Source organism: Bacillus rossius, chromosome 7 (assembly GCF_032445375.1).
Source record: "Bacillus rossius redtenbacheri isolate Brsri chromosome 7, Brsri_v3, whole genome shotgun sequence".
NCBI classification, from domain to species: domain Eukaryota; kingdom Metazoa; phylum Arthropoda; class Insecta; order Phasmatodea; family Bacillidae; genus Bacillus; species Bacillus rossius.
Window position 1 is genome coordinate 72,006,889 of NC_086335.1, and position 11,937 is coordinate 72,018,825.

Below are 11,937 nucleotides of genomic sequence, written 5' to 3' on the forward strand. Positions count from 1 at the left end.
TCAGGCCGAAGCCTATACACTCTACCATGCGGGTTTTTAACCATGCAGGACAAGGGCGCGTGCATCGTGTGCTTATTGGGGTTTACTGGCCAGCCATGGCTGCGATTGGCGCCATGACTGACGCCCCATTGGTCGCCTAGCTTAAAAGCTAGCTAATGTGACCCAGGTAAAACCTGCATAGACACAGGGAAAACCCTGGGCCGGTTCATGCGGGGATCAAATAACATGCATTATGCAAGCAGGTAACTACTGGACAAGAGGAAGAAGGGTCCAGGTAAGAAGAGTTGGAGGGGCTGAAAAATCAACCTTGGTGGAGTTGGTTGCAGCCCGCATTTAAAGTTGGGAGCTCCTGGGTTATTATTAGCCAGGGGCGGGCGACTTCACGTCAGCCCAGCCACAGCTGCCCAGGCAGCCACAGTTAAGACAAAAGTGGGCAGACGAGCCAGTAAACCGGCTCGAACTGCTGGCTCTCGGAGCGAAAGGCAGCCTGACATTGCGCCATCTTCATCTTCCTTCTTCCAGTCAACAGCCAACGACCTTTCAAGCCAGGGTGGGGGTAAGTCGTTCAGGCGAATGAAGTATCTTGCAAGTCGGACCCTCTTGCCCCCCAAATTTCCGGGTCGGTTGAAGGTCGCGCCGCCCAGGCTACCACTGGCTCCAACAGGGCCCCAACTTGAAGGCGCCGCCATCTCTTCCTTCAGAATTCCGATGCTGTTCAGTTCCGTTGCGCGCGCGGCAGCCCGCAGTTCGTCTACACTTCGCATCCAGGGCACATCGAGCTCCCCTGAGGTGCCTTCGCCGACGAAGCTGCTTTCTGCCGCGCGCCGAGCTACATTCAGGCCACCTTTCTCCCCGACAGCCGTGATAACGACTCCACAGGCCGGCCATTGGTACGCGAACTGCTATTGGTTATTCACAGCTACCCCAGCGAGATTGCAACTCTCGAGCTGGGCTCCCGTATCCGCCACCCGCGGGACGTGGTCGATAGCAGTTGGCGCTGCTAATCCACCCCCAGAATGCACACAAAACCCACACGCACTGTCAGCCTTTGGTTACCTAATAAATCGCAGGGAACTTCCAGCCACCAGCCCGCGAGATGGATGCGATTTTTTTTTTTTTTTTTTTTCCTAACCTAAGTTAAAACTAAGTGTTTTGGGAGGGGTCCGGGTTAGGGAGAGACTCTAAGTGCGTCTCAGGCCGAAGCCTATACGCTCTAATCATGCAGGGGGTACCATGCAGAAAAGGGAACATGCATCGTGTGCTAGGAGGGGGATTGGCCAGCCATGGCAGCGATTGGCGCCATGACTAACTCCCCTCACTGACTATTCTAGACTAAAACTAGATAAGTTGGGCCCAGGTAAAACCTGCATAGACACAGGGAAAACCCTGGGCACTTACATGCGGGATGCAAAATTTCATGCATTAATTACATGCGGGTTGGCTACGGGAATAGAAGGATGGCTCAGGAAGAAGAGTTGGAAGAGTAGAAAATATCTACTTAGCAAGGGCGGGCACTTGGACATTTTTGTCCGCATTTGGGTTTTTGGTCATGACTGGTTTTTAGGGGGCGACTTCGTCGTTTCCCCCAGGCTGCCAGCCAGCCAGGTGAGCTGAAAGAAAGAAAGGTACATCTTACAACTATGAGTTTATATGGCCGCAGCACCCAGGTTGCCCCAGTTACCACGGCCATGTATGCCCGACACATTGTGCTGCCAGCCTGGGCATGTCAATCATTGTCTAGACCAATGTTGCTTATTTGCACCGCAGGATGTGGTCGGGCACATGGTCGGACACCTATTCTTCGATAGTGAGTCTACTCACTTAATAATTAAGAATAAACATTCCTATGAGAGTGGGGAATTTGTGTGTTGGTGTATTCATTAGGGCCCCGCTGGGCCAAAAAATAATTAGGGCCCCGATGGGCCAAAAAAATTCATTAGGGCCCCGCTGGGCCAAAAAGCATGTGTGTCGCTGGGTGCGCTGGTGGGGGGGGGGGGGGGGGATTTAATTCAGTCACAATGTGCTGCCAGCCTGAGCATGTCAATCATTGGCTAGTCCAATGTTGCATATTTGCACTCCAGGACGTGGTCAGGCACATGTTCAGAATTTCATTACTTAATGCTAATATTAGGACTTAAAGTTATGTCTTAAGAAATTAAAATGCTTAATACTAAGTCTGGAGCTGCCAGAAATACGAGTGTAAAAACTGCGCGATTCTTAAGCAGAATTTTCTCGCCAGTCCGCAACCACAGAGTTGGGGTCGGGCCTCGGCTGAGCGCAGGTGCGCTGTGATTGGCCGGAGCCTCCAGCCAATCACGGGCCACTACGGTGGTCGATGCGCCAGGATGGATTTCGGGCGTTTGTATTTTTGTGTTTCGTCGGGATCATAATTTCCGAGTGAGGAAATATGCGGATTTAAACTATTTACGCATTTATCGTAAAAAGTTTGTGTTGTACGAGTGTAAAAGTCTTGCAAAGTCTCTGACTCGGTTTCACGATGCAATGCTTCTACAGGGCAGTATCGTGGGGCGTCTGTGGCGATTCGAATGCACCTATTCTGAATCCGCTGCAGTTTTATTAGGTGTGTGGGGGCAGCTGTTGCCCAGACTGGGGCTGCATATGTAATTATTGGGCGTATTAGTGCATTGTACAGCAGTAGGCCGGTTTTAACCTTGCTGCCGCATCGTCTACTCATTACTGGGTATAGTGCACTGATCCTAGCCTGCGCTTGCGCTCGCCTAGTGTCAATGTGATTGCGCCAGAGTAGTTTCCTATCCATGTGAACACCTAGATATTTCACTACATCCTTATGCGGTATTTGTTCGTCAAACAAACGTATTTGCGGCCTGTGTTCTACAGGCGGGAGATTTTTACGAGTAAATACAATAACCTCTGATTTCGTTGTATTTACTTTTATACGCCAAGTCGTGCACCATTGTTCGAACTGATGGATGCGATTTTTTTTTTTTTTTTCTTAACCTAACTAAAACTAAGTGTATTTGGGAGGGGTCCGGGTTAGGGAGGGACCTAAGTGCGTCTCAGGCCGAAGCCTATACGCCTTAGTCATGCTGGGATTAGCCATGCAGGGAGAGGGTCGCATGCATCGTGTGCTAGGAGGGGATTGGCCAGCCATGGCAGCGATTGGCGCCATGACTAACTCCCCTCACTCTTAACTCTAGACTAAACTACTAGATAAGTTGGGCCCAGGTAAAACCTGCATAGACACAGGGAAAACCCTGGGCACTTTCATGCGGGATGCCAAATTTCATGCATTAATTTCAGGCAGGTTCAATACGGGAGAAAGAAGGATGGTTCAGGAAGAAGAGTTGGTCAGAGCAGAAAGAGTCTACCATGCGGGGTTTGGGCGCTTGGACTTAAATGTCCGCATTGTTTGTTGTTCTGCAGTTCTGGATCTTCTGACCAGGGACGCGAGCGCCCCTGGTGGTGGCTGGCCACACCGGGCCACCCACTCCGCCTCCAGTAGCACCTAAACTAAAAGTAGAAAATTAGAACACCTTACTTACTAAACATACACAAACAGAACATATTTCACTATGTGTACGCTCTGCTAGTGCGGAGCGTAGGCTACATTATTTAAGATATCTTAAAGCTAATAACTTAATATGAATTAAACTATTATATTTTTGGTATTTTATTTGATTTTTTTTTGTTTTTATTATTTTTAATTTTTCTCTCTTAGCCTAATATATTATATTACTTTATTTAGTATCTTAATATCTACGCACTTAAATATAGTGGTAGAACTGCCAACATATAAAGTCACAGGCGAATGGGAACAGAGCACTCGTATTATTGTTTTAAATATTCAAAATTTTAAGTAGCCATGCCCTGCAGCAGTGGTACCCATCGGAAAGCAGCATGCCACTCGTATCGGCAACCCCAGCTCGATCGGTGTTTATTTGCACTAACTATCCGGGCAAACACGTATCACAGGACACGACTTCTACCACTAATTTTAAATTATATCGTCGCGACGCACCACAGGCCTACCATGCCCGGCAGCAAGCAGCATGCCACTCGTATCGGCATCCCCAGCTCGATCGGTGTTTACTTTCACTGAATGCGAGGGCAGAGGGCAGGTTTAATGCAGTACGACACTCTTTGTCGCTACGTTTGGTAGCCTAACTATTTATTATTGTAATTAAGTATAAATTAACTTGAAGTTTCATTTTAATTCACGAGTAGTATTTTCATTGGCCCGACGAGTCGGCCAACCACAGCGCAGCTACGGGGGCCTGTGAACCAGGATTGAAACCGGCATTTTATATTTCCGATGCAAATCCGGATCTTTGTCGCCAAGGGAGGAAATAAACGGATTTTCACTTAATTTACATTTATCATAGAATTTCTGAGTAGTCCTAACATAATAGTCCTTTAACAATTCGAGTTTTAGCTCCCTATGCATGGCCCTGTCGGGACAATACACAGGTGCTTCAGTCGCGATACGAATGCTCTTGTTCTGTATTCTCTGTAGCTTTTTCAGATGGGATTCTGCTGCTGTTGCCCACACTGGTGCCGCATAGGTAATAATGGGTTTAATTAGCGCGTTATATATGGTTAATCCGTTTTTAACTGAGCTACCTCGTCGTCGACTCATGACTGGATAGAGTGTCATTAATCTCGTAAATGCCGCCTTTCTTTTTGCTTCTATATGGTCGCGCCATAGTAATTTACCATCCATATGTACACCTAAATATTTTACTACATTTTTGTGCGGTATTTCTGCATTGAATAGCGTTAATTGCGGCCTATTTTCTAGTGGCGGGAGATGTTTCCGCGTAAAAACAATGGCTTCGGACTTTGTAGGATTAACTTTAATTCGCCATTTCGTGCACCAATTTTCTAGTGAGTTTAACGCAGTTTGAAGCCTTTCTGTTGCAAGATTTAAGTTGCGTGACCTACTAAACAATACTGTATCGTCGGCGTATAGGCCGAACTGTACTAGGCGATGCTCAGGTTTAGGCATGTCGTGTATGTAAATGTTAAATAAAACGGGCCCCAGTATGCTACCTTGCGGAACGCCTGCTCTGATTCGTTTCTCGTCTGACAGTGCCCCCTCTGTAGTGACTCTGAACGAGCGATTGGCTAAATACGAGGCTAATAATTTTATATAGCAGTCGGGGAAATCGGCTTGGTATAGTTTATAGATTAAGCCTGCGTGGAAGACTCTATCAAAAGCTTTCTCTACATCTAGAAACGTTGCTACATTATAGCTGTTCCATGTAAACGCTGTTACTATTTCTTCCGTCATGCGTACTAGTTGTTGCGTAGTGGAATGCGCGCTGCGAAATCCGAATTGTTCATTCGGCAATATGTTGCGTTCTTTAATATGAGTATTGAGTCGTTGCAAAATTATGTACTCAGCTACCTTTGACATTATACTTAGTAAGCTAATTGGCCGATAGTTTTGTGGCATTGTTTTATCTTTACCAGGCTTATGAAATACCATTACGTTGGCCTGTTTCCATTGTGAAGGGAAATATTGCAATTTAAACATGGCATTTATTAATTCAGCTAAGTACTCTAAAATTTCATCAGGCAGTTTCTTAAGGACAACTGCCTGTATGCCATCTATTCCCGGAGCTTTACGCGGTTTCATACGTTTAATAGCCTGCTTAACTTCCTGCGATTGAGTTAGATAAGGCTCTGAAGTTAAAGGCTGATTTAGTTTTATTCTTAATTCCCTATATATCATTGCATTAAATATTGGGTCGCAGGGCTCGATATTAGGTTTAAATGCTTCTTCTAATGTGTCCGCGAATGCCTGTGCTTTATCTATTGGTGTATAAGCGACTCCAGTATGGGTTTGTAATGGAGGAATTTTATCTGTCTTGTGGAGGAACCGCTTTGTCATACTCCAGGTGCTACCATCTTGCACCTGGAGCTGGGAGACTTTCGCCTCCCATTGGCTGTCCCTCCACAGAGTTATCTCATCGGAAATTATTCTTTGTAATTCATTAATACGCGCTTTAATGTCACGCTGTCTACGCCTAGTATGTTCGCGCCTTAGTCTACTTTTCTGTGATATTAAGTCCCTTATGTATGCCGGCAGCTCTCCCTGCTTAAACTTAACCTCCTTTTCTGGGATGCACGAGTTTATTGCAGTTTGTATTTTTACTGTGAGTTCTGTTACTGCTGTTTCAATACTTTCTTTAGTTTCTAGGTTGGCAGCATCGGCTGCGGGCACGTTATCTAATAGATGCGTCTGAAAGCCTCGCCAGTCAGCTTTTTTATAGTCTTTGATTTTTCTCGGCGGATTGGTGTCAGTGTCCGCGTCATCGAATATTAAATGTACTGGGAAGTGGTCAGACGACAGTTCATGGACGACTCTGAGTTCGAATCCCGTTTGGACTCTCTTATTTAAAACGATATCTAGTATGTCGGGGGTTTGCCTTAGTGCTCCGCTATCGTGTGTGGGCTCTGAGGGAGCATAAACTTGATAATTTTTATTAGACTCATGCCGTTGCAGCAGGAAGCCATTGGCTGTGTTGCTCCGACAGTTCCAATCCTTATGCTTGGCATTAATATCGCAAACTGCTAAAAATGCAGGAGCTGAGCCATATAATATGTCCAGCTCATTCAAAGTGAGAGACCTACCCGGCCGTGCATACATGGAAATAAGTACTATGTGTTGGTTATTGATTTTAATATTTATTGCAACAGTTTCTAATTCATTAAATGCAGGTAAATAAAATTCTGTGTGCCTAATGCTTCTGTGGACCACTAAGGCCACCCCTCCGCTTCTGGTGTCACGGTCGCGCCTGTATACATTATAGTTTGATATCGTTAATCTATCTGTTGGTATTAGGTGAGTCTCATTGATGGCCGCGATTTTAATCTTATATTTTAGTAAATGATCTGTAAACTCGATTATTTTGTTTCTAATTCCTCGTGCATTCCAGTAGAGGATGGTACCTAAACTACTGTCTACGGGATTAGTGTTCGTGACAGGACCTAAATTAGGGGTGTGCGGCATTGAAGCTGGCCGCTAGTGTCTGCACGAAGCTCATGGTGGCTTGTATCTTTTCCTCAAGGGACATGGCCGCCTCGCACCAGATGGCCATGAGTTGGCACATTGGCTCAAGGGCCTGGGACAGGTTTGGGTCCTCAATAAATGTTTTGGACTGGCCCACGACCTTTAGAAATGCCTTAGGGTCGGGACCTGGCTTACGAGTGGAGCTGGGCTGCAGCGGAGCAGTTGGCAACACTGCAGGCGCTGACTCGATCTGCATTCCAGTGTCCTCGTGCTCGTGATTCACCCGGGGCGCCACTGGGATTGGCTTCGTGCGTGGTGCGATGGGTGGAGGGGGGGCGGGGTGCTGCGGGGCAGACTGTACCTGCCTTGGAGCAGGCTGTTCCTCCGGGGCCCTCTTCCCCTTTCCATTTTTATGTCCCGAATGGTGTTTTTTCGGGGCTCTCTGGGGCTGTGGCTGCCCTCGGGGCCTCCAAGAGTTGGCCACAACAGGGTATTCCAACTCGTACCTGTCGTCCAGCACCGAGTACTGGTTGGGGCTCTGCCACTGTTGAGGAGCAGGGCAGCTGGGGCCGCGCCATACCTGTCTGGGGGGCTGGGGCTGGTAGCTGGACGAGCCAGCTTGTTGTGACTGAAAGTGTGTTTGCGCCGCAGCTGCAGCTCGCTTGTTTTCGCGAATTGCACGCTTTGACTGCAGCTCCCTTTCCTTGCGTTCCTCCTGCGGGAGATAGCGCCAGTTTTCACGCTTGTAAGCCTGGCACCCTCTGTAGTTGGCGCAGTGCGGGCCCTTGCAGCTCGCGCACTTTGCCTTGTTCCTGTCCCCTCCCTCGGGGCAATTCTCTGTTTTATGGCCCTTGCTGCACCAGCGGCACACAGGAGATGCTCTGCAGCCTTTCGTGGGATGCCCAAAACGCTGACAGTTGCCACACTGCATGGGACCTTTCGGGTGGCGGTAGTCCTCGACACGAATGCTGAGGTTACAGAATGTTTTTATGGCGTAAATCCTATCTGAGTTTACGGCCTTCGGGAGCTCAACCACAAGTTTATTTATTGGGCGCCTGGTTTGCCTGTTGCATAGGAACCAGAAGTTCTGTACGGGCAGGCCCATTTTTACGAACTCTGCCTGGATAAATTCTTTGTCGATACTGCTGTGCACCCGACAAAAGACGAATTTATTAGGGATCTCGTCTGGCTGCAGTAGAACAGAGTGCTGCACACCTGCCTGCTCTAATGCCTGTACTGCACGATGGTAGTCCTCTATCGTGGCAGTGTGGATCATTAATTGATCGTGGCCTCGACTTACGCACGTCCATATCATATGGAGAGCTGCGTCCAGTGCAGCTTTGATGACCGGGTAGCTGTGGCCTTGGTCTACAAATACAAACAGGGGTTTTACCTGTACTTTCTTTGCCTGAGGGGCAGGGTTCTGTGGCGCAGGGATCGTGCCTGTATTTGCACTCGCAGCCGACTGGCTGGCTGAGGCGCCACCCTGTCGCCGCGGTTGTTTACGCGCACGCTCAGCGTGCTGGCGCGCGATGGCGGGGTTGGTGAGGGGGGGACGCAGCCTGTCGCGGTTTTCCCCTCTTTTCACCTTCTTGCTCGAGACAGTGATGAATCCGTCATCGCTGCTCATCTCTGCCTCGTCCTCACTCGGCAAGGGCACATTAATTCCTTCCATCTGTATCTCTGTACTGTTATCTCTCTGTACAGTAGACATCTTACAACACACTCGCACCCACTGACCTAGAGGTGGGTCGAAAAGTATCAACCTGATACTTTGGCACTGATACGCGCCTGTATCAGGAACGGCAAACGAGTACACTTGAAAAGTATCAGAGACTTTAGTATCAGTTCAGAATTCAGCTGGAACAACACCACGGCAAATGAATACAGTACCCGATCGCAGATGACGGTCACTTGGGCGGAGCTTGTGAAAGGGGAGGGAGCAGGAACGACGAATAAGGGATAAAGAAGGGAAAGAATGTAGGGGAGGAAGCGCAGGGGAAGGCGTTGAAGCCTTGAAGGAGAGGCGCAAAGCGATATTGTTACAAGCAGGGCTGCCACTCATGGGTTTTTCCACCCAGATCTGGGTTTTTCCAATGGTGTTTGGGTTTCTGGGTTTTTAAATAATGAATTCCAACAATTCTAGGTTTTTTATAATTTTAATTATTTTTATACCTAAAACAATAATAAAGGTAGTAGCTACTGTATCTGTTGCAATATCTGTTTGATAAATGCAAACAAGTCTACTCATTAGAAGAATTCTTTGATAAATAGTATTTTATTTTATTTTTGTATCATGTAAATATGTATTTCTGTATTGTTTGTATTTTAGTGATGTTTGCTATATGTAATGTGTTTTTATAAATTGTTTATTTGTCTATGATCATATGTGTAACATATATATATATATGTTTCATTGTTGTTTTTTAATGATGTTTGTTATATATATTGTGCTTTTAAACTGACAACTTCTATTTGTTTGAATTTGTTTAAATATGTATTTGTTTTCATATGTAATACTTATGTAGTATTTTATTGCGGTTCTCTAATGATATATGTATGTGAAATGTGGTTCTGCAAATTGACAACTTCTTCCCATCTGCTTGGGTTGTATAGAAGGCCATAATAAATAAATAAATAAATAAATAAATAAATAAATGTGTTTCACACACAAAAATACATATAAACACAAAACTAGTTTTCAAGAAGCTAAGTCGAATATTAAATTAGACACATTCTTCAAAGAGGCTTGCAGAACACAAAACCAATGCAACAATTAACCTTCAAACCAATCTTGTAGAATCAGACTCTGAATAAAGACTAACGTGCATGATGCAGTTTTATAAAAACAATTACCGGTTTAAAGAATGCAGTGATGGTGTTTGTTTTGTCATGTATATATTTGTAGGTTTTTTTATGATATGTGCTGGTCCAAGAATTACTTATACAGCCATTTTGCTGCAGTGTAATTTTCTTGTATTGGTTGTATTTAACCGTTTTCAGTCTTGTAAGGTAATTAATTGTTTTATATTAAAACCAGTTATGTTTATATTTTTGAATTAGTACGCAAACATTTTCAACGATAGCATTTTAGACGCATCTGGGTTTTTTTACCCATGTGTCTGGGTTTTTTTGTAGGTTATCTAGGTTTTTCATGAATATCAGAGTGGCAGCCCTGGTTACAAGTCGTTTTGTTTATTGTCCTACTTCAAAAAACGCTCAGTGCGCAGTGCGTGCACCGTCTCGTTCAATAATAAAACTAATGAAATTTTAATATTAAAAAGTACATTAATACAAGATATAATATTTATATTTGTGCACCTAACAGCTATGAAAATGCAAATAAATTCTCAGTTGACACTAATAACAGATGTAATCAACATATGGACTTTCTTTTTTCGAAAACAATTAGTAACTAGTGTTTTCATACATTAAAAGATTACGATTTTATCAAAAATTAAAAATAAAAAAAACATATTGGTACATTAGTGAGCATACTATATCAATGTTTACGTTTCAAATGTTTCTTCAGATTAGTCGATGATGATTTATAACACAGTTTTTGTTTACACAAATTACAATTAGCAAACTCATTATTTTCCGTGAAAAAATTCCACACAAATGAAGTCTTTTTCGTGCACTTATCCATTCCTTATTTCACTATAAATATACTAACTACAAAGCATGACAGCCCGCAACAATGTACATGGTGATACACGGCCAGGACGAACTGCAGTGAATGTTGAACTGATTGATACTGGCTGTATCAGGCGGGCATGAGAGTAACAGAGGTAGAGAATTACCGGGCGTGATAAATAATGTATCAGATTCTCCTTCCGGTCGCACGGTCTGCGTACGCGGAGCTTTGTTGCCTCCTGGGACCGTCTGATACAGAAGTATCAGAGACTTGAACCTAGGTACATTACTGTAACAGTATCAGGTTTGGACTGATACCGAAAATTGCTGTCCCAACCCACCTCTACACTGACCAACAAACCTGAAATTAATCGAGGTTTGCGGCTAGGCTGTAGGGGCAGCTACGCCCCGGGCGTATTGTGTGCTTACACTCTTAGCCTATATTCTCTATACCACCTCTGGCCTGTGTACAAGTGCACAGGCTGCGCCAGGGATGTTAGACAGTGGCTCAACGAACCTGGTACAGAGGTCATTAAAAGCTGGTATCTGAAAAAAAAAACTGGTACGCTCCAAGATCTTACACTGACAAAGATCCTGTAGATTTTGTTTCATAGATTTCTTATCAGGCTCAAATTTTGTGCAGCAGTTTTTATTTGACTTGACACATTGTGACGCCAACATCGATCCTTCAATATTTTTGATAGTAAGTCTATTTCTGGTTTTAGTTTTTACCAGATTGTATTTGCTGAAAGCTCTTTCACAATCTGCATTTGAATTTCTAGAGAACTAGCTTCTGATATTATAAGATGGCCATAAAAACGTTTACACCTAGTATGAATACTTTCAATTAAATTAGCACTTAAAAATTTCTCTTAAAAGGCTGTTTTATTAATACTATACAGATGGAATTATTAAAACGCAACTATTCGAATTATTCGTCCACGCCTAATGTTAATTGTTAATGCATGGCGCATCGCGCATGGTCGATGTTCAAAGTTGGTATTTTTGCATACCAGCACAATTTCTACTTGGTACATGGTACAAGACCCTGAAAAATGGTATATGTACCAACAAGTTGGTACGTCTAACATCCCTGGGCTGCGCGGAGCTCCTCTTCTCACGTCCGTCCTCTCTCGCGTCGCCCGCGCAACTCCCTTGATGGATGCGCACGTTTGGGCTGGAAAATATACATAGTAACAGTACAATTTGTACGTATAGAAATTTTATACATTATTATTCTTTTGGATTTTTTGCATTTAAAATGTTACTTACAAGACTAAAAAACGTATTCACACATACCCTTA